Genomic DNA, 20,244 nt, shown 5'->3' on the forward strand with positions numbered 1-20,244 from the left:
ACGGGGTTTCACCGTGTTAGCCAGGATGGTCTCGATCTCCTGACCTCGTGATCCGCCCGTCTCGGCCTCCCAAAGTGCTGGGATTACAGGCTTGAGCCACCGCGCCCGGCCGTAATTGCGGGTTTTGACATTGAAACCCGCAATTACTTTTACACCACCTGAATAGTATCTTTAAAGTGCTGAAATTAAAACAAAACAAAACAAAGCCTGTCAACCTAGAATTCTATACCCAGCAAAAATTTACTTCAAAAGTGAAAGCAAAATTAAGATGTTTTTAGAGAAACAAAAGCAGACAGAAACCAATTCAAGCAGACATAATTATAACTGCTAAATAACTTCTTCAGACTAGAAATTTAGACCTATAAAAAAATGAAGAGAACCCAAAATTGTAAATATGTAAAAAAATATAAAACATGCTGTATTTTTCTTCTCTCAATTTCTTTAAAAGATAACTTAGTTATAGTCATGATGGAATAACAGAACTAGACTTACCCTCCCACTACAAACAACTAGAAAGCTGAACAAATATATGAAACAATGTTTTCAGCAAAGGACAACAGGCAGCATGAGCTTATAATTCCTGTAAGAATGAAAATATATGAAGTGAAAGCTATATAGCAGGCCTGTATTTCTGTTATTCTAGTAGAAGGCACATTCTAAATGAAAGTATAGGAGGAGTATCCAAAGCAGAATAAAAAGTAGTCTCATTAGGTATTATACAGAGCTCAGAGTTGAGGGAGGTTGAGATAACTGGAACTCATGGGGCAGAGTTCTGTAGAGGAGGAAGCTATACAGAAAAAGAGATCCAGAAATCTGTATCTTAAATGTCCAATTGAGTCTTTGCTGAGTACCAAGCTGCACATGTGTAGAGTGAAATTCCACAAGGTTGGGCAAAGAAAGTCTGTGGAGCTATAAGCTGAGCAATGACTAGATCTCACACAGGACTGGGACACGATTGTATTCCACCCAGCAAGAAGACAGAGTTCTCTATAATCACCCAATGGCACAAAATAGAGACTCCTGGTTGGGGTTGGGGAGTGTCATACTTTATTAGTAGGGTGAAAATATCTCTAGAAAAATGAGTTCTATTGTAGACTCACAACAACAAAAAGCTTAAAAACAACTTCTGAAAGGATTAAGATTATTGAACATTATTTACTTTCCTGAAGAAATGAAGCATAATTCTATTGTTTAAAATGGCAACAAATTGAGGCAATCAACAACATAAAATTCATAATATCCAGTGAGCAATTAAATATTTCTAGACATGACAAGAAGAAGAAAAATGTGACAAATAACAAGAAATCAGTCAATAGAAATGAACCTCAAAATAAAAATGATAATGGGAAAAGCAGGCAAACATGCTAAAATAGCTCTTACAAATATATTCAAGTATTTTAAGAAAACACAAACATAATGATAAGAGAAATAGTACAAAAAGAACCAATTAGTACTTTGGGAATGGAAAAAGTCTAAACATTTCACAACATCTGAAATAAAAACTTACTGGATGGGATTAACAAAAGATAAGACACAACAGGAAGAAACATGAGTGAACTTGAAAACATGCAATAGAAAATATTCAGTTTGAAGCACAGAGAGAAAAAAGAATAAAAACCAGTGCCTTAGTGATGGGTAAAATAATATCAAGTATAGTCTAATGTAAAATAAATATCAAGGTGGTAGACTTATACCCAACCGTATCAATAATTACATTGAAGGTAAAAGGCATAAACCATCCAATAAAAAGGCAGAGATTGTGAGACTAGTTAAGAATGCAAGACCTGACTATGTGCTGTTGAAAAGGAACCTACCCAAAAAATAGTTTAAAGGTAAAAGGATAGAAAAGGTAGGCTATTGATCACTTATACATTGTTAGTGAGAATGTAAAATTCTATCATCATTCTGGAAAGGATTATGGCAGTTTCTTGCAAAACCAAACAATCTAATAAATGTTAGTTACAAAAAACTTGTAGCTAACATAGTGCTCAATGAAAGAAAGACAGAGTTTGCCTGCCACACCTACCCCCAATATCATAATCAAGGCAAAAATATTAATACTCACTACCTCTTTTCAATATTTTACTATAGGCTTCAAATGATACAATCCTGTATATATTATTTATTTTCTTATAAAAATAAAGCATAGTGCTATTTTCCATTAAATTCCATAAAATCCTAAGGAATCTACAAAAAAGTTGCCAAAAGTAATGTGAGGGTAGTAAGATCACAGGATAAAAAGACAATATCAAAAAATTAATAGCAATTCCATATACTAGTAATGAAATTAGAAAATGAAGTTGAAAAACATTATCATTTACAGTAACATCAAATTTGGAATTCTTTAAGATAAATTTAACAATTATAGGCCAGACTGTACAATGCAAACTACAAAACATTGCTGAGGGAAATTAAAGAAGACCTAAGTAAAACGAGGTATAAACCAATGTTCCCAGATGAGACGACTCAATATTGTTAAAATGGCAGTTCTCCCCAAATGGTCCATAGATGCAATGCAATCCTACTAGCAATCCCAGAATGTTTTCCATTGCAAACTATACAATCTAGTTTTAATATTTTATAGAACAGCAAAGGACTGACGATACCCCAGGCTGGAGTGTTGCTCCGCCTCCCGGGTTCACACCATTCTCCTGCTTCAGCCTCCCATATAGCTGGGACTACAGGCACCCGCCACCAAGCCCGGCTAATTTTTTTCTATTTTTAGTAGAGACGGGGTTTCACCGTGTTAGCCAGGATGGTCTTGCCTGACCTCGTGATCCGCCCGCCTTGGCCTCCCAAAGTGCTGGGATTACAGGCATGAGTCACCACACCCGGCCAATAATTTTTAAAAGAGAAAGAAATTCAGAGGATTAAACTACTTGATTTTAATACTGTGAAGCTATAGTAAACTGTGAAGCTATAGTAAACAAGACAGTGTGATATTCATGTAAGGATAGATAAATATGCTAATGAGACAAAACAGAAAATTCAGAAACAGACCCACACATTCATGGTTGATTGATTTTTACCAAAGGCATCAAGATAATTCAATGAGAATAGGATAGTCTTTTCAATAATGGTGTTGGAACAATTGGCTATCCATTTTGAAAAAATAAACCTCAGCATTAAACTTATTCCTTATATAAGTATTATCTTGAAATTAATCTTAGATCTAAAAGTAACAGCTAAAACCATAAAACTTCTACAAGAGAACATTGAGGAAAATCTTTGCAAACTCAAGATAAGCAAAAAATTTTACAGATAAAATTAAAATAACTGTGAACCATGTAAGTTGTTAAACATTGTTTAGTTTTCATGAACATTAAAAGCTTTTGCTCTTTGTCATTGTTAAGAAAATGAAAAAGGCAAGCCACAAACTGGAAGGAAATATTTGTCTCACATGTATCTGACAAAAAACGTCTATCTGAAATATATAAAGAATTCTTACAGTTCTGTAATAAAAAGACAAATGATCCACTAAAGATTTTAACAGGCACTTCACAAAGGAAGATACACAAATAGACTCTAAGGGAGAGCATGTGATCAAAGAAAAGAGAGGCATTTCATAATAATAAAATGAGGGCATCATAATGAATTCATTAGGAAGACATAACAATCATAAATGAGTATTCACTTAATAGCAAAGCCTTTACATTTATTATTATTATTATTATTTTTTTTTTGAGATGGAGTCTCACTCTGTTGCCCAGGCTGGAGTGCAGTGGCGAGATCTCAGCTCATTGCAAGCTGCGCCTCCCAGGTTCACCCCTTTCTCCTGCCTCAGCCTCCTGAGTAGCTGGGACTACAGGTGTCCGTCACCACGACCGGCTAATTTTTTGTATTTTTAGTAGAGACGGGGTTTCACCGTGTTAGCCAGAATGGTCTCAATCTCATGACCTCGTGATCTGCCCGCCTCGGCCTCCCAAAGTGCTGAGATTACAGGCATGAGCCACTATGCCTGGCCAGCTTTTATATTTATGAAATGAAAACTGACAGAACTAAAGGAAGACAGACAATCCATGTAATAGATGAAATTTTTAACAGTTCACATTCCAAATTTCCCACCTTACAACTTTTCTATAATGTATGTTACCCTGGATGAGCCATCTTGGCTTCAGAAATGTCAGGCAGTTGGGTAGAATGAAAATGAGGAGACCTGTGTTCTGGGACTGGATCTGACCCTAAGGATCTTTGAGCAAACTTCATTTAGTCATTCAACAAATACGTATCAAGCTTCATCCGTGGGTCCCAGATTCCCTAGAAGCAGCAATCCAGAGACAATCTGTTCTCTGGGTTTGTGGTTTAATGGCACACACAGGTGAGTACCTCTCTGAGACTCCGATTTTCTGTTTCTGAAATGTGGGCCACAGCAACAATATGGAAATATCATAAATGGCCAGCCACATACGGATGCACAAATACACTGTGGTATAATCATGATAATCTATATAGCAGTGAAATGGATCAACTGGAACTACATTTATCAATGTGAATAAATAAATAAAGTGAACCAGAGAATGATACATTAGTAGATTATTCATATAAGGTTTTAAAATGTGCAAAACAATAATGGGTTATAGGCACGTATCTACAGTAAAGGCAAAAAAAATCATGCATGGGAATAATATATCAAATGTGGAAAAAGATCTTTGGACTTGTATGGTAAGAAAAAGAGCTCTTGAAAGTTATTAACATAACAAGTTAAAATTTGGTAGAAGGATTGAAAGATAAAATGGAAGACATATTTCAGAAACTATAGCAAAAAGAAATGAAAATTAGCAGGAAAAGATATAAAATTAGAGGAATAATCCAGGAGGTCTGGTAACTGAATAATAGGAGCTCAAAAAAGAAACCAGAGAAAACAAAGGGGAGGAAAATATCAATGAAATAAAATTTTCCAGAACTAAAGGCTATGAGTCTTCAGGGTCCACTGAGTATCTAGCACAATGGTTAAAAATAGATCCACATCCAAGCACATGCATGTGAAGTTCCAGAATATTGGTGTATTTGTCAGGATTATTAATTCCAGCTCCTGAAGCAGACAATTCTCAAAAATCTCAGCGGCTTAACAAAACCGTTTGTTTCTCATTTATACAAAATCTAGTGCAGGAGTGTCCAATCTTTTGGCTTTCCTGGGCCACATTGGAAGAAGAAGAATGATGGTCTTGGGCCACACATAAAATCCAGTAGCACTAATGATAGCTGATGAGCTAAAAAAAAAAAAAAAAAAAAATTGCAAAAAGTCTCATACTGTTTTGAAAAAGTTTACAAATTTGTGTTGGGCTGCATTCAAAGCTGTCATGGGCTGCATGCGGCCCATGGTCTGTGAGTTGGATGGGCTTGGTCTAATATGTTTCAGGTGGTTCCACTTCACCTTGTAAACATATCACTTGAATCATGTGTCCCTTGAAGTACCTGTGGCAGGAGAAAACAGGGTTGAAGGAGGCACACCGGCTTTTAGCTTCCTTAGCTTGGAGTTGACATCTGTCACTTCTGCTCCCAGGCCACTTGCAAGAACATGGCTCCAACCTAACTATGGGAGAGGCTGGAAAACCCAGAGGGGCACATGCAATACTTGATGTTTTGCATACCAATATGGGTTATAAAAGGAAGATCCTATACATTTTCAGAAAAAACCAAACTGTTCATACATAAAAGATCACGAAGCAAAAAGGCTTTGGATTTCTCAATAGCAACACTGGAAATGAGAAAAAATGGAGTAATGCTTTAAACATTTTCAATGTAATCAACTTATACCTGGAAGTCTATACCCAGCCAAACTATCAATCAAGGGTCAGTGCAGAGTAAACCCCTTTTCAGACATTGAAGGTCTCAACTTGCCTTCCATGTACCTTTTCTCAGGAACCTACCACAGAATGTGTTCCATTAAGTGAGACAGAAAATCAAGCAAGAGGAAGACAAAGGATCCAGGAAGTAAGAGACCCAATACAGGAGAGAAATGAGGATTCTCAGGATGATGGTTAAGGGAGATCCTGTGATGAGAGCTGTGCACCTGGAGGAGGAAAAAAAAAAAAATCAGATAGTAGCAGGTGAAAAAACTCCAGGACAGGCGTCTTCTAGAAGATATAGTTAACAGATTACGTGGAGTATCTGAATATGTTGAGAGAAAATGCAAACAATTGGTACTGAGTTTGTTGAATTAATCATAGTTAGGAAAAGAAGAAAATGGGGGAAAAATAATTATTAAATCTAGAGAAAGCAAAAAGTTCTGCAGGGAAGGAATTAATTAGAGCTTACCGTAAAACTCAGCTGTGAGTTGCATAATAGTCATCATATGAAATATTGTTCTAATCAAAGTTGTGATCTACGTATATTGAGAGGTTGAAGGGATGGGAAGAATGTATGTGGCAGAGTTGGCAGGGGGTGGGGGGAAGGGAAGAGCCAAACTTCACCTTTTACTGTGAAAACTTAGTTGATAATTCCTAAAACTGGAGAAAAACGTAGCAAATATTTTAAGAGGTAGGAAGTAAATACCTAAAGAACCCAAAGAACCAGCAAGAGGAAATGCAAGGGGTTGACGCAGGGAGAAAGAAATGCAGGGGGCAGGGAGGCTGGGGACGGCCATTTGACTTCATAAACTTTGATCTAGTTGACTATTTGCTTGTATAACTTTGATAAAAAACAGTTAAAAAAAGGCAAACCAAGTTCTAGCATGATATAGTATAATACAACTTTTATAAATTTCTCTACACTATATTTTATAGACACATACATGGATGTGTGAGTGACTGGAGAAAGACTAGAATATGCACCAAACAGAAAACAGTGTTACCTCTGGAGAGGTTAGCCTGGCATAGTGTTTAGTGGAAAATTTAGTTTTATTGTCATAAAAATGTATTCACGTGTTACTTGTTAAATTAAGCATAAATAAAAGACAAACAGTAAAAGAAAAAAATGTATTTTAGATCTGGAATCTAATGGCCTAATTAAGAAGCCATTTTTGAACTTACCCCACTTTCGCAGAGTTGACAGTGGAAGTGTCAACAGGGAGGGTGAAGCTGAGTAAAGAGGTGACCATGAGAGGAAGTAGCAGGGGGTGGCACCAAGGGAGGGACAATGCATGGGACCTTTACTTTGTCTCACTGTACACAACTGTATGTGACTCGTCTGGTCCAAGGCCTACAAAGAGATTTGCACATTTTCAACTAGAAAGTCCTTTCAGGTGGTAGCTGATTATTACTGTCTCCATAATCCAGCCTTGAGAGAAAGCCCAGATACAGGGTGGGGGTGGACGGGGACTTGCTCAGCGTCAAGCAGTGAATTAGGATTGGTGCTGAGTTGCCCAGGAGTTTTACCCATGCTTAGAGCTTCTTACTGCTGACCACTCAGGCAAATGGATCTGGATGTGAATTCCAAGTTCTGTACTTACTGGTCATGTAAGGTTGGCAAGTTCCTTAACTTCTCTGAGCTTTAGCATCCTCACTTACAATGATAATAATGCATGGAACATCCTTAGTGACTATGTACTATATGCCTGGCACACAGCGAGCACTCAATATGTGTTGATAACAATAAATATAATAATCAGAAAGTCGGCTAGGCACGGTGGCTCATGCCCGTAATCCCAGCACATTGGAAGACCGAGGTGGGTGGATCACCTCAGGTCAGGAATTTGAGACCAGCCTGGCCAACATGGAGGAACCCTGTCTCTACCAAAAATATAAAAATGAGCTTGTAATCCCAGCTATTCAGGAGGCTGAGGCAGGAGAATCACAGCCAAGATTGCACCACTGCACTCCAGCCTGGGTGACAGAGCAAGACTCAGTCTCAAAAAAAAAAAAAAAAAAAAAAAAAAAAAAGAAAAAGCAAGTCAAATCTTTTACTTTCCCTTCCTCTTCCCTTTGAAATCAAATGGCATGTTCCAGATCCAAGCAGATATGCTCAGGGTTATCTGTTGTTTTGGGTTATTCATAGACATTAAACGTAGTATTAAACTTTTTTATTGTGATATATTATCGGTAAACCAAAAGTATAAATAATAATATAACAAACTCCTGTGTACCTAGTAGCTCACACAAAAGATAAAATATTTCAGGTTCAATCGAAAACTTCTGAGTGCATCTTCCAATTCCTCTCCTCCCCAAAGATAATAATTTTTCTAAATTTGGTATCTTGTTCCCATGCTTGTTTTACTACAAAGACATGTGTCCATAATCTATTAGTGAAGACCATTGTGCTAATGGTATTATGCATTCATAACGATTGACACATGTATACAACTGAGTCATCTGTGTTGTATACAATGATTGACACATATATACAACTGAGTCATTTGTGTTGTATACATGCTTCATCCTGATAAAGCAGATCCTCCTCAACTTCCCCTTGCTTTCACCAATATCCTGTCAAAAGTGCAGTCTTACTGCATGTGCAGTCCTGTGAATGGTGATTGGTCCTGACCTAATCACATGCCAGAAGGAAAAGAAATTCCTCACTTGGAATTCCTCACCTTACCTTTCTACAATGTATGTTGCCCTGGAAGAGCCTCTTTGACCTCAGGGAATGTCAAGAAGTTGGGTAAAATGAAAGGAAGAGATCTGTCATCTGACACTAAGTTTCTTTGAGGAGTCTTCATTCAGTCATTCAACAAATATGTATTGAGCTTCATGTACGTGCCCCAAATTCCCTAGAGGCAGCAATCCAGATGCAATCTGCTCTCTGGATTTATGATTTAATGGAGCACACAGGTGAGTACACATCTCTGAGACTCAGCTCCCCTCGGCTTTGATTTGGTTCCTGGATTTCTGCCTATTCCTCATTATTCTACTTGCTGCCACAGCGAGATGCACCTTCCAGCCTAACGAACTATTTTTAAAGTCTCCAGGGGAAGCTCTCATCATTCAGACAGAAGCTCCAGGGAGATTTTAGTGTTCCCAACAACTTCAGGATGAGGGTTTGTACTGCCAGGCAGAGCCAGTCCTGTGACATATGAAGGCTTAATTTACCCACCCAGAATTTAGTGCCCACTCGGAGCTGGCCAATTCATAGTCTTCTGTTTACAGGTTGCTCCAGCCCTGCTGGCCCCTGCTTCCACCTCAGCATGGGGGACCCCAGTGGCTCACTGCAGGCCCTGTGCCCTCTTTATGACACACCATGCTGGGATGATGTCCTCTGTGGAAACCTCTTGAGTGCAAATGGCCCCTTTATGACAGAAGCACCACAAGTACATTCCCCAAGGGTACTGTTTGCTGTGGTAGTCCGTCTACAGATTTTCCCACCAGGATCCTGGAGCAGGTCCAGTTTGGAATTGCCACTGACATGAGAAAGGAACAGATGACCATGGAATGAAGTAATAGCCCTTCCCCCTTCCCTCTTCAACCCTTTGATTTTGGAGGATCTGCACTCACTATTAGTGGTCAGGAGTCCTGCAGCTTCCTTTTGAATTAGGAAGATATGGGAATAAGAGGTCTTTTAGGCACTTAAAAGTGGCAACAAATAACCCACAAAACTACTATCTGCAGATTGAGCAACCCTTACTATGAACCTCCCTGGATCTTAGCCATGAAAACAACTCAAGCCAACCCCCAAAATAGGCTCCTTGCAGACACTTCCTTTAAAAAAAAAAAAAAAAAAGCAAAATCTAAAAAACAAAACAAAACAAAAAATTCATTCAGAAGGAATAATAATATTTGTAGAATGCATTTCTACTTTTGCTCACTTGGCTCAAGTTTAAATGTGAAAAATATGTTATTGGCTGACTAATAGCATGGCTGTCAAGAAATTTATCACCATTTTCCCCTGCAAAGCAGCTGGTTTCAGATTCAAATGAAGCTCTGCACTGTGATTTTGCCTTTACCAAAGCTGCCAAGGAAAGGTCCATGAGGCATGGAGAAGACTGCTGCTGAGGGTGGTCCCCACATTATTCTTTGCATTTTCTAGAAGCCTTTTGGATTGAATACTCTACCATTTATTGAAAAAGGCCTGCTAGGCCCAGTGGCTCACACCTGTAATCCCAGCACTTTGGGAGGCCAAGTTGGGCAGATCACGAGGTCAGGAGTTCAAGATCAGCCTGGCCAACATAGTGAAACCCTGTCTCGACTAAAAATACAAAAATTAGCCGGGTGTGGTGGCGTGCACCTGTAGTCCCAGCTACTCAGGACCTTCAGGCAGGAGAATCGCTTGAACCCAGGAGGTGGAGGTTGCAGTGAGCTGAGACTGCACCACTGCATTTCAGCTTGGGCGACAGAGCGAGACTGCCTCAAAAAAAAAAAAAAGAAAAAAGAAAAGAAAAAGGTCTACATTGTGTTAGATACCTCCCTATGTAGGCACTTTTGCAAATTTTGGCTCCTTTGAGCTTCAGGACAATGCTTCTTGGTAGATAATACCAAGAACTCCATTTCACAGACAAACAAAATGAAGATCAGAGAGGGGGAAGCAGCTTGCTCAGAAAGTGGCAGATTATTCTGGTTTTATGAAGCTGAGTTAGTGTTCCTTACTGTTCTTATAACCACTTGTTCTTTTTTTACGGCAACTTAATGAGAGGAGTTAATAAGTGATCACACTGAATCACGGCCGTGTCCTACCATCTTAGAACTGTGCCTTGCAAACCTAACCTCTACCTGAAATTATGGACTAATTTCCAACTGTCTACTCAACATCTCCCTTGGATAGCTAGTATGCTTCTCCAAGTTGACAAAGACAAAACAAATATTTTGAGGTTTACTTCCAAGTCAGCGACTCCCATAGTTTTCTCTATTTCTGTAAATCACCCTGTTATCTACCCACTAGCCCAAGCCAAAGTCTCATCCATGAGAAATCCTACTGAAAAATACAACAAAATCAGTGCACTTCTTTCTTCTCTACCATCCTGCTCTAACCCTTCTTCTGTCTCTTACCAAGATCACTATAGAAGAGCAGTAGTAGCCTGTTCTCTGATTCTTCTATTTTTACTCTTCCCTTCAATCCCGTCTCCATTTTCCATGCACAAATCAAATAACAATGCAAATTCTTACTTAAAGCTCTTCAATGGCTTGACCCTTCAATGGCTTTTACGTTAAAATCATAACTCCTGCATGACTTCCTTATCTAACCCTCATCTCACACCAATCTCACATTCCCCAACATGCCAGCTCGCTGGCATCCTCTCTGTTTCTTGAACATGCCAAGCCAATATCATTCCTGCCTCAAGACTGGTGTTACTCCCCTTGTCTCTGATTGTTGCTTGCCTGGCTCCTGCTTGGCATTAGATCTTAAGTGTCACTTCCTCAGAGAAGGCTTTCCTGATCACCCAACTTAAAGGAAAACTCAGTTATTTTCTATGACATCATCAGCATTTTCCTAATTTTTCTTTATAGTACATACTGATACCTGGTTGTATTCATGCACTTATATATTTACTTCCCCCTGTAGAATGTGGATTTGGACTGACTTTTCTTATTTATCTCCAGCACCAAGAATAGTTTTCCCCAATACCTAGATCAATGCATGACACATAATGGGCATATCATATGAATGCTTTTGTGGGTAGCTGCAAAGAATGGTTTCTGGGAGATTTTTCTAGGTGTCTTCTATGACCCAGTCCTCAGAGGTAGAGATGTACACTGTTCTGTGTTATATGTCCAGAAAAAAGGTGACAATTTCAGAGATTAATATTGCGTTCAAAGACACAAACCTAGTTCGTGAGAGAGTTACAGTTAGACCTCAGGTTTCTTTTCACGAGACCGCTATCATCTGTCTCTCTCTGTCTCCATAATATCAAGGGCTTGCTGTGTGACTAGTGAAGCCTTCTTCACCTCCCTTAAATAAAAGTGTTTCTTTAATTAATTCAAATAATTTACTCATTTATTTAATCTTCATGCATCTATTCGACATATACTCAATGTTCAGTGTTTCCAAACACTTTGATATGATTGTAGAAGAGGTTCTGTATTCGTGGTTTGAGCTTTCTGAAAAAGAAAAGGAACTGATTGCAGCTGCTGGGGGATTTCTGGCCAATCAGAAGGAACATTTGACTAAAGAGCTGAGTCTACTCCTAGGAGACTGAGAGTTGGCCTATGGGAAAAATTATCAAAATCCCTACTGCCCCCACAACATCTCCCTCACTGTTTGTCATCTGGAGTCATATGGGTACCACTGTCTGTGTACCTCTGGGGCTAGTAATGTAGGAGCTCTCCCCCACGGACCCTTGGCTTGACAGCCTGAGGTCTGGCTAAAACTTTACAGGCATGTACAGGTGAAGGCAAATAGTATGACTCATGGAAGAACAATGACAGAGATGTGTTGGACTCTGGCCTTTCTGGTCACATTTTGAGTGCTTTGCCCCACTGGTCCTGCCCTTCCCTAATGTTACATACCCTGAAGAAAGAAACTGAACATATATTTTAAGCAAATGTCATGTGAGTGAGCCTATCCTGGCAACCTTAGTTACATTTGTAGTTCTCCCCCTACTTGGTCCTCCCCATCTGCATTCCCTATTTGCTTTCCCCCATAGCATTTATTAGTCTCAAACCCACTAGATAATATATTACTTCTTTGCTTATTGCAGCCTCCCTTTACTGAAGGGAGCTGAATGTAAGCTCCTCTATGAGGGTGGGATTTTTTTTTTTTTTTGTCTGCTTTTTTCACTTCTGCATCCCTAGCACCTTTAAGAGGGTCTGGACATTATAGATGATTAGTAACTATTTGTTGAATGAGAAAATGAATCTGACACCATGAAGTATGCAATATTTTTGACCTAGAAATTCTATTTCTAGAAATCCATTCTTCACAAATAGGCATGAATGAATGGAAAATATGTGAACTAGTATTGTTCATTTCCTTATTACTTAGAAGTGTGAAAAATGAGAAACAGTCATTCAGCAATAAGGGATTATTTAAATAAACTGTGGTACATTTATACAATAGAATGTTATAAACTTAAAATTCATGTCTGAGAAGAATTTTTAATAACATGGAGGCATGTTAGGATATGTTGTAAAATGCAAATAGTGAGTATTGTATAATTTGATTGCAAATTTGTAAAATGCCTATGTATGCATGTACAGAAAAAATAGTGGAGAGATAACCAAAAGTTGACAGTAGTTATCTCTCAGAGATGGAGTTAACAGATTATTTCAATTTTCCTTTTCTGTGTTTTTCTCTGTTTTGAACTTTGCTATGATGGAGAGAGGAGGGGATTGGTGATGGTGGGTGTTTCCCCCGGCCCTGGGGGACCGGGAGAAATGACCTTCTCTTTGTTACCTCCAGGTAACCACAGCCTCAGGGAGATCCCTCTCACACAGATGCTGGGGCTTGGTCATGTGACTTGCTTTGGCCAATGGAGCTTTAGCAAACATGAAACAGGTTTAAAAAGCACTTTTGCATTGGGACTATCTTGCTGCTGGGAGTTCTTCTCCCACCATGTGAACAAACCTGCACTGATAAAAGCTTGATGGGAGAACAAACCTGCAGGATAAGAGGCTGTATGACAAGAAGCTTCAGCCATCCCAGCCGTGCCAGTCATCCCAACTGAGAGACCTCAGACATGAGTGAGGTCACTCAGGACCTCACTCACAATATGGTGGCTACTAAACATTTAAAACATGGGTAGTCCACGTGCAGATGTACTGTATGTATTTTTTAAAATTTGCACTGGATTTTGAAAATTTGTATGATAAAACAAATGCCAAATATTTCATTAATAATTTTTCTGTAAATTATACACTGAAATAATAATATTGTGAGTACATCAGGTTAAATTTTAAAATATTAAAATTAACTTTACTAGTTTCTTTTGATTTAAAAATCTTGAAAATTTTTAAATTTTGAACACATACATGGTCTGTATCATATTTCTATTGGACAGCTCTATCCTAGACCATGTAGCCACAGCCAAGTCATCCCAGACCAGAACCACCTAAGTGACTCAGAATTGAAGCAAATAAAATAGTTGCTGCTATAAATCACTGATTTGAGATATTTCATTCTGTAGCAAAAACTCTCTAATATCAGAAGTATACTGTGTTTTACAGATCCTACCAACTTCACTTCTTGGCCTTATAGGAAGGAGCCAGCGTCCCAAAGAAGTCTGGAGAGAGTAGGATGTGGCAGAGAACAGTGATCGGTGCCTTGGTGTGGAACGGGGAGCACTGGTGAAAGGGTGCAGAGTTTGGGGGAGGGGAAAGCTGAGGGTTCTTGGCCTTCTCAGATTCCCAGTCTGGAAGGCACACTTGCTCAGCCTGTGGCCTGGAGAGCAGGGGCTTGGGAAATGCTGGAAAGGCCCTTTCTCCCCTTTCCCGCTCACACCCTCCTTTCCTATCTGCCCTGTCTGTGCTCTGCTGTCCTATCCCACAGAGTTCTGTGGGAAAAACACACTACATCAACAACAACAAGATAATAAAGGGCATGTCCATGAGAGAGTAGGACAGGGGAGGGGGAAAGGGTGATTTTGGCAGCAATACCCCATCATCTAGTGCCTCTGCACTTCCCTCACCTCCCTCCTCCCTGAACCAGATGGGATTGGAAGTCAGAGCTGAAGGAAGCCACAAAGATTGCCCACCTAACCCCTTTCTCTTACAGATGAGGAAACTAAGCCCCAAAGACATTAACTGATTTGCCTAGGGTCACACAAGAAATTTGTGATGGTCAGATCAAGAATTCAGTTTTCAGACTCTCAGCCCAGTGCTCTTTCTGCCACTCCCCATGATACTGACTTGTCAGGTATCAGTCATGTTACACTCAGCCTTGACTTTTGGAGACCCATTTCCAAGAGTAGTGTGAATCCAAGGGTTTCTTTTTTGCCTGAGCACTGTTTCTCTCTCTGAGCTGATTCCTCCGCTGCTACTTAACTTTGGCTCCAAGATGTCAGAGGTTCAGAGTCCATTTCCGTGGGGGCCAATCTCTCCTCCTGTGGCGCTCTCCTTGGGTGGACTCTCACTTCTGTCTCCTCTCACTTTCTGCTGTATGCTGATTAAACAGAGCTATAGGCCCTGGAATGTTTCTGCAGCCAGCACACAGAGACTGATCCTGTAGCACAAGGACAAGGATTGACAGCCTTGCCAGAACTTCTCAGGCAATGGGATGAGGGAGCAGGATTGGCTGGGAATAATGTGGAGGAGGGTGAGGAAGTCCTGGGGGCACCACTTCTCTCCCTGTGCATGCCCAAATGATGAGCTGGGCTGGGATAATCCTTGTATCTACTCTGCTTCTGAGCACAGCCTACTTTGGAAGCCAACTCTTTCATACTTGCACCATTTATTGCCTCACTGCATTTATCACGTGACTCCAGTGTGGACAATCTGTGGCTGTTCTCCATGATTTGAGCACATGCCGAGATGCTGTGATCATCTCAGGGATGTTGGCGTCCACTCGGACCCATTCCTACACTCCCAGCTCAATTTCTTGACGGAGTCAGCTCCACTGACTTATCTCTATTTCTGTTTAGCTGTTGTTGTCAAATCTTGGGTCTAATTGCTGGGCCATCGCCAAACACAGACTTGCTTATCTTCAGGATTCCACAATCTCTGGCTCTACTCTCCTGTGCATTCAGTCTTTTCACTCCTCTACGTCTGTGAAGTGTTCTTTTCCTCTTAGTTCTCCTTGCTGACTCAGTCCCCTATCTGGGTGAAGGCACGCAGTGCTTCCCTTCTAGAAGCTTGCTTCCTTTCCTTGGGACAGAAGAATTCATGCCTAAAAGGCTGCTTGATGTCAACAAAACAACATGCAAAGAGGCATTGAAACCAACAACCTAAAACGGATCTGATTTAAAAAAATTCTGTCCAGTATCTAGAACTTTGTCACCATGATGTTGAGCATCTTAATTTTTTAAAAGCATTTTCCACTTTTCAGCCAGATGTTTGAAGTCAGGCAGATGTGCCTAATATTGCATAATTACAAAGCTGCTCACTCTCAGTTTCAGGAGGCAAATGCGGCCCAATGCAGGGAAATCAACTGACAGCATGTCATGGCCATCACAGATCTGAGGAGCTGGCCTTTGGGTGATTTCTGGTCCACATGACAAACATTCAAGATGAATCAGAGGAGAAAAGCTACATGAAGTGATGTGCAAGTTGAAAACAGAAAAGGGTGTGGTGCTATCCAGGAACCGTCTAATGAAAAACCTCTTGCAAGGCTGATTGAGAATTTTAAAACAACACTCTCCGACCCAACTGCCCCATGACATCTGTTAATACAAAAGGCAGAGCTATTTCCAGGAAAGGCTCTCAGTGTTTGCAAGGCTGAGACCCTCCTGATGTTTTTGCAACTTTAATTAAAGAGCCAAGGGATGGATTCACATCCTCAGCATTTCCCGCGGGGGAACTCACAGGCTGGTTGTACACAATGGTGTACATTCAAATGAAAAGAGAAAAAGTCAATCAGTTATCCAGATGTTTTTGAATTGTACCTGGACATAGTCACAGTGGGGATTTGGTCCATGGTAATAATGTATTATTCTTGCAAGATGGTGAGAGAAAAATGTTCTGAAAGGAAGAAGAGTGTGTTTTCTTCATACCCTTTTATACTTTCTTCTCCTTTTTGGGTTTATGTTTAACAGCATCCAGCAAAACAGAACATGGAAACTGAGGAAAGAAAACAGAAAGGAGCATAGGGCAAGACCCCTCCTCCAAATTGCAGGTGGGTGCTCCTGGTTGGATAGAAATAGCCTTGGAGCAGGGTAGGAGTTATGGAAACAAGAGCCTGGCAGCTCCAGGGTGAAGGAGCAGATACACAGTAGGTGAGCACTCAGAAAGTGTGAATGGCATTGAACACGACAGTTTGTTTCTCACATAGATTTTACTATTTCTTTCTTCGAAGTCTAAAATTTCATCGTTAGAAACCTAGTTCTTTGACTTAAGGAAAAGGTTCTCAGACATAAATGTGCATAGGAATCATCCTAGAAATATGTTAATTTGCAGCTTTCTGGGCAGAGGCCACTCTCAGAGATTCAGATTCGGTAGGTCTGGGGTGGTTCCCATGAATGTGCACTATGAACAAGTATCGCAAATGGTTCTAGCACGTCTCTACTTTGTGAGACAATTAAGGCATTGCCTATTCCAGCTATTCTCTTTCAAAAGAAGACACACAGGCTGCAAAGAGTAACCATCCAGCCGCAGTATGGGAACCAGGCTCCAGAAAAGCTAGGGTCTGATCTCAGCTCTCCACCCTTCTTGCTCTGTGATTTTGCGCCATACAAATACACTCTTAAGAAATTTAGTTTCCTCACCCACAAAATGGAGAAGAAAATTGTAGCCTAAGTACATCACGTGTCTGACTGATGGGTCAATGTAATAACATTATTAAATAAAATGATTAATGTAAAAGCCTTGAAGAGGCTTTGAAAAGTATTTCATTCAATACATGTAGAAATTGTTCTTATTATTTCCCATTATCACCCATTAACACATGGGTTTGAACTAGTTTGCGAGATTAAGCATTAGGGTAAGAGGTGAACTTAGAGTGTAAGGGATAGCTCAGAAAGGGAAGGTGTGGGTAGTGCCTCTGTGGCTTGCCCAAGGCTGCCAGGAAGCCTCAGGAGGACGCCGAGATGGGGAGATAGACAGGCGAAGTATGAGGATGACGGGTGGGGTGAGTGTTGGAGAAAATCTGAACTTCACAGTTTTGTTTCAGGATTCAGGTTATTGGGCACTAATAGTGTGCTTGGGGGTGAGTTCTGTGTTTTTTACTCTCAAAGTGTTTTAATAAGCCTTGAGAGACCCAAACGGTGAGGTGTAGGAGGACAGTGTTTTGTGGAAAAATAAAGAAGACAAACATTATGGAAATTGTATGGGAAAAGAATCAGCTTCAATGTAAAACTTAAAGAATGTATTCAAACCAACCACAGATGGCCTCTCACCTTCTAGATAATCTTGCTCTCTTTTTGGATAACAAGAATGGTCGGCTATCTCTATATCCCCTAAGCTGGTTTTGAAATAGCCACTTCCTTTGGGAAGTGGAAATAAAGAACCCTGCCTTCCAAGGGTAGAGAACCAAGCTATGTGCGTGTGCATTCATCTCCCACAAACAGGGGCGTAACATCTCCATCTCCCCTGCTGCTTGCGATTAGCAAATTTGGGAACAGGGGAATGATGCCTGTCCCTTCCTTAGCACAGAACATCAGAGGCCTGAAGATATGATTCCCAAGGGAAGGGAGGAAATAGGTGCAAGGGTGGACTGGGGTGTAGGGCTAGTTGCACAAGGAGCCTCCAGTGGAAAGCTCAACATGAGCCTGGATCCAGCAGATTACATCTTGGCCAGCTAGACCACTCTGAATCATACAGATCCTGAAGCTCTCTGCCTGTGTTGTCAGCTCAGGACACCAACTAGAGTTCATGCAGCCACTTGGCATGGCACTGTTGGGGCACTGAAGGACATCTGCTTGGGGGGGTTGGGGGGGTGGGGGGGTGGGGGAAGTGGCAGACTTTAAAAACCGGTGGAGAGGGTGAGACAGGAAATGAAGAGCAACACATTTCTCATTTAAAATTTTGTGGAGAGGGGAAACAAATGGAGACTGGATTATCAACTGGGAATTTGGCCTGGAACTGTGGAGTCAGGAATGCTGAAGGGATGGGGTCCAATCTGCCTGCAGAAGGCCAGGGAGGCCTTTTGTGGTCAGGAGGAGTCGGTCAGGCACAGAGGCCTGGCTGATGGGCTGGATGAGACCCTGTCTTGCTAGTGAGTCCCCCACTGAAAAGTCTCTTGCTCATCCTGAGCTTGGAGAAAGGAAGGCGCCATGCAAATGTGGAGCTGTTTTCACGTCTCTAACACGTCCCAGATTTGCACCGCTGAGAGTCTGGTCCAATCCTGTGAAATTCCTGCTGTTTTTCTGTTTCTAACAAAACCACAGGGTGAGATGTCAAGACTGCTGCTTCCTTGATCAAGATAACAGAATGGGCCACAGTGAAGGCTCTAGAGGAACAGGAATATGGATAACCCCTAGCTCTGGAAAAAACCCCAAATCATGAAGAATTCACTTTGGAATTGTATGTGCATGTGTGCTCCTGTGCGCCTGTGTGTATGTGAGGAGGAGGCATAAAAAGAGAGAGTGGGGGTGGGCAGGTGAGGAGAGTAGCAGGCTTACTCGTATTGTGCTTGTTTTGGCTGATATTAAAATGCATCAGCATTTCCTGAATCCTCATGGACTATTGACAGGTTCTGAGCTACCTTGAAACATTTGTGGGCAGAGAGGTGGGGGGAATGTCACCCTGTGATGCCAAATTGGGTGGAAAACTTGTTAAATAGTGAAGTCATATATGTGTAATGGAGTGTTTCCTGCACTTGAGGATTCTTTTTAAATGGAATGTGTTGTAACTTCTTGGTAATGTTTCTATTCCTTTTCATTAGTTTCTTATCAGTCTGGGAGTGGAAGAGAATTTTTTCTTCCTTAGGCAAAGTAGGTTTTAAAGCATCCCTGTGGGCCAGCTCGGCCCTCTGAGGTGGCTGGTGACTCCAGTGCACCTGGGGAGTCTGATATGGATATATTTCTGGGAGGAAAACAGAGAGGAAAAGCACAGATGGGCTCCTGAGAACCTGGGCTATCATTCTGGGACAGGAGCATGTGGTTTTTGACACCCTGCTTGAGGACACTGCCTTTATATCCCCAGTGGCAGCAAACTTGCTGCTTACTACCTAGAACACAGACGCATTTTTTGTTGCTGCAGTTTTGCTAGACTCCTGAAGGGGAAAATGCCTTCATTTTTACATGCTTTGGGTGTTAACCCTTCTGAGTTAGGTGTGAGGTTGAGATCTTTGGCCTGTTGGGATGGAGAGCTTGCTTTCTTGGGCTGTTTTGAAATGTAGCTTCATGGTTCTCTCCCCCTTCTCTTCACGCAGTCCTTTAGGAATTTCTGGAGAGGTAACCTGGAGTCTCCTCAAGCTTCCTGCAGCCCAACCCACCAACCCACCAACCTGGCTGATGCATATGTGGAATATCAGCTTCCTGTTCTTTGAAGGGCAAAAAGGACACCGAAGTATAGCCTACGGGCTCTGCGGCCCAAAGCTCATTAAGAAGATAGTAGATTTAGGCCAGGCGCAGTGGCTCACGCCTGTAATCCTAGCATTTTAGGAGGCCTAGGCGGGTGGATTGCCTGAGCTCAGGAGTTCGAGACCAGACTGGGCAACACGGTGAAACCTCGTCTCTACTAAAATACAAAAATTAGCCGGGCGTGGTGGCGTATACCTGTAGCTCCAGCTACTCGGGAGGCTGAGGCAGGAGAATTGCTTGAACCAGGGAGACGGAGGTTGCAGTGAGCTGAGACTATACCACAGCACTCCAGCCTGGGCGACAGAGCAAGACTCTGTCTTAAAAAA

At 41.1% G+C, this 20,244-nt stretch overlaps 1 long non-coding RNA gene across 1 annotated transcript in view; it reads left to right on the top strand.

Moving 5' to 3' along the window:
• Nucleotides 1-19,896, top strand: part of LOC126930899 (uncharacterized) — a 117,666-nt gene extending 97,770 nt beyond the window's left edge. Inside the window, exon 3 of the long non-coding RNA XR_007717706.1 lies at nucleotides 19,768-19,896. This is a non-coding gene — a long non-coding RNA (uncharacterized LOC126930899). The remainder of the gene's footprint in view (nucleotides 1-19,767) is intronic.
• The last annotated feature ends 348 nt before the right edge of the window (nucleotides 19,897-20,244 follow it).

This window comes from Macaca thibetana, chromosome 1 (assembly GCF_024542745.1).
Source record: "Macaca thibetana thibetana isolate TM-01 chromosome 1, ASM2454274v1, whole genome shotgun sequence".
Lineage (NCBI taxonomy): Eukaryota > Metazoa > Chordata > Mammalia > Primates > Cercopithecidae > Macaca > Macaca thibetana.